A 4183-nucleotide genomic window follows, 5' to 3' on the forward strand; every position below is an offset into this window, starting at 1 on the left:
CTCCTCTGAGCTCTGTTGCAATCCAACTACTCAACGGGAGATGAAATGCTGGGTGTCTGTGTTCAGAGACACCAGTTAACCACTATACCTGTCCACTTCACTGCCAAGGGAAGACCTCATATAACCTTAATTTAGAGTCATTAGGAAACATCCAGAACAAATGATTTGGAACTATTTATGACTTCAAAACTAGGTTTATTGACGTTTACTTAGCCCCCCCTCTCACCACAGTGCTAACAATTTTTATAATATTTATATAGGCATAGTTAAAATGGATCAGTTTTTGAAACAAACAATGTACTGCCATGAAAAAGTACACAATTAAAAACCGAACCAAAGAACAAAAATAAAATATTTTTCTGATTTTCATTTTACATCCAGTTGCACCCAATAAAATGATCTCATTCAACAAGGACACAGTTGGGTTTCTCATCACCACAACATTATCAGTGTTGTGTCATCAACTTTTTATAGTGGTTTAAAGATTTATATGGTAAGGCATCACATAAATTAGCACATCACCATGACTTATTGATAATTTGTGACTTAATCTGACATGCTGAAAAGATTTTCATCTGTGAAGATTATGTGAGTGGCATTTCAAGTAAATATAGCCTACTCTAGATCATTATAAAATGAATGTCTTGTTCCTTGTATTTGGTGCCCAAAGTGTAAGAAATGCCTTTTTAATCATAGTATTTTTTTATGCCATGCACAATACAAAAAAATAATTTAAAAGGATCAACAAAAAGTGTGGAAAGCCATTAACAATTCTCCTTATTTTTTATTGACTTTCTGTATTTCATTTATTCCTTTTTGGTTTTGTTTAGAAATTTGAACTGCTGGCCACACATTTGATCAACCATTCAACAAACTAAGGAACCCTCAGTCAGCGTTACTCACTGAAACTTTAAACTTTACACGTACACAGCATATAGGCCTATGAAAACAAAATTCTTCCTGTTTTTCATACTGAGATCTGTGGAAATTAGTTCAGTGCACATGATGTTGCAACTGTTCTCCAGGCCACAACAGATTTGGAGCATAACTGTTCCTGTGTGTGTGCTTCAAAGTAAAAATATCTCACCATGCTGTTTAAATAGAAAAAAAAATCAATGTAAAAACGAATGCAGAAGAGAATGTGATTGCCAGGCCATGTTGATATCACAGCAGAGTTGTAAACTGTTGCTTTTTTTGCCCTTCATTTAATATTAATATGAATGGTGGTTGGTTAGAGGGATTTGAAATACTGCACAGGATGGCTTGTATAATAACAACGTTCAGTTTAAAAAATGTTGCAAGTTCAAGGTTCATGTGCTTGAGTTTTTGGAGATGCTGAACCTAATGACATGTTTTAGAATATATTAACATTACCAACCAGAACTGGTTGTTGATGCTGGAAATTACTTCCCCCTTTCTCAGAATATCATGATAGATCTCCCAGTAATGTACAATTTCACACATCTGGATGTAAATTAAATTATTTCTCATATAACATTATATACATATGTGAGTATATATATATTGTACAAGTCACTGAAAACACTGTTTAGTTTAAGGGTTAAGATAAAAGCATGTTACGGTTCATTTAAAAAAAAAGTTGTGGTTAGGCATTTAGTTGAGACAGTCATAAGTCACTAGGTTACATTGGTTCCGAACCTGGGGGACCCAATGCCACTAGGGGTCGCCAAAGCTTCACATTGGATTGCAAGGCCTTCTTGATTTTAAGAGGTGTAAGAAAACTTTAAAAACATATATGTATATATAATCTATAGTCTTTATTTGAAAGCTATTGTAGACTTCACAAAGCTGAAGAGGGAAATGTTTTTAAATAAGAAAAACAGCAACATAGGACTTTTCTTAGTGGAGTCATATCCATACTGTCATGTTTTCACTAAAGAAACTATAGTACCTATACTTTTGTAAATGAAAATCAGCTTAAACTGTAAAAAGGATGAAGAAATGACAAAACAGTAAATGTTATATGGATGTATTTCAGGTAGCTGTAGAGTAGGAAACAGTTATAGACTTACTGTATTTGGAAAAATTGTCATAAAAGAACAGAGCAATTTGGACAGATATTTTCCAGATCATGTTTAACAATACAGACCACGTGCTACATTTTGCCATTGTGTTTCTGGTTGACACCTGTATCTGCTGTTGGCGGCACTGCGCCATATTTCCAATGGTGTAGGTACAGTGCATGTGTGAAAAAAGGAAATGAATGCTTTCTTTTCCGATAGTCACAGAGATGTTGTTTCTTCTGTTATTATTGAGTCAGTTGCTATTTTCCGTTGTGACAGGTGAGACTGTGACTTGTCTGTCATTTTGCATCATTTCATTCACAGTTAACCTCTTCAGTCATGGTACAGTGTTAAAGAGACAATAACCATTTAGCTTATAATATCCTTTGAATATGTTCAGTTATCGTAACAGTAACTTCACTCATTAACTTTTGCATTTAATGGCATGACAATTATTGAATAAGGCACATTTGCCAACTTTCAGTTTTACTTTTAAATTATAATCAGTGTTCATTATTAGACTGACTTAATGTTTTTACCTAATGTGTAGAGCTACTAGCTCTACTCTACATATTAACCCTAACCCTAGAGTTGACGTGTTCTGTTATAGTGTATTAAAGAAGAGTGTTTCGGAAAATGAAATCTTCATGAATAAATTATCATGTAAAATGCAATTAATTATTCACAACAAATGTACTTTTTATTGTTTGTAGAATATTCTGAAAAGCTTTACAAATCCAATTTAATGTTATGATAATCAAGACAGAATTTGCTTGCTCATCCTAATTTTCACGTGAGTCAAACTAATAATGATTCAGTCATAAGTACTATGGCCAAGAGGGCTTGCCACTTGAACATGATCAATTATAGATTTTGGGCATTTGCCAAAACAACTGATGCTGACGTTCTTGGGAGGATAGTCTCGCACATGAGCATGCTGTGATGTGATACACAGTATACAACATTGTAAATATCCACAAAATTGGCTTATTATTTTTTTTTTTTGAGGAAGTAGATGCATTCAACAGGCCTCAAGGATATACACATTGTGTTTCAGTGAGAAACACTGAATGTCCACAAAACTGTTTGTTTCCAAGAATACTCCACAGGGTACCCTTGAATTTACCAAAATAATCAAAAATAATTTATAAGAATTTGGGGGGCACTCATCCAATTATACACCAAATAACCTTGTGGTTAAGCAGCTTTGAGCCTAAATGTGAAGTGCTTCATGAATAGCTACAGACTGCACAAAACCTTAATCACTTATTCTGAGGTTAATTTTAATTGATAGAAAAATTGCATGTATAAATATAAGCTCCTTGGTGGATGTAATAAAAAGTGTTATTTAAACAATTTGGATGTTTAAGACTGTTCAGTAAGTAAGTGTTACAACTTAGGAACCTCAGGATTGGGCTCATACGCAAAACAGTACAGGCAGCAGGATGTCTTTGGTGATTTAATGAGGATAATTCCACTTACAGACAGGTTCAAGACAAAATTGTGCAGTAAAACAAAAACAAAAAATCCAATAAGGCAACACAGGGAACAAAGATACCAGGATCAAGACAAAGTCAGGGGCAAGTTACCTGGGAGCTGAATAGGTGTGGAGCCGAAGAACTCAGGCAGAAGGCCTGGGGTCAAAGCAAATTGGTAGAGCTGGTCTCAAGGACACAGGATAAGGACCAGAGACCGGCGGCTGGAGGGCAAGAAGATGAGCCGGTTGAGCCAGTGAAACAGAAGACTACTGAAGTTCATCCACTGAAGACAACTGCAGCACAGGAAGAGGAGATAGCTGCAAAACAGATGCAGGATGGTCTGCAAATGTAGAACCAGGAACAGGTGTCAGCTAGACCGTCGATGGGGAATCAAAGACAGATGTCGGCTGGTCTCCAGACGGAGAATCGGGAACAAATGTCGACCAGACCTCCAACGAGGAATCAGGAACAGATGTCGGCTGGTCTGCAGACAGAGAACCAGGAACGAGTGTCGACTCAGTAGTGCTGGCCAGTGGTGAGGCCAGGGAGCTGGGCAACTGAAATACTGTGGTACTGAGTGGCCTCCTTCTGTGGCCTCCATAGGAACGAGTGAAAATGGCCAGGCAACTGCCCTCAAAAGGTGATTTCTCAATGTCAGGGAGGCTCCTTAAGCAGGTCATT

This window comes from Dicentrarchus labrax, unplaced genomic scaffold (assembly GCF_905237075.1).
Source record: "Dicentrarchus labrax unplaced genomic scaffold, dlabrax2021, whole genome shotgun sequence".
Classification (NCBI taxonomy): domain Eukaryota; kingdom Metazoa; phylum Chordata; class Actinopteri; family Moronidae; genus Dicentrarchus; species Dicentrarchus labrax.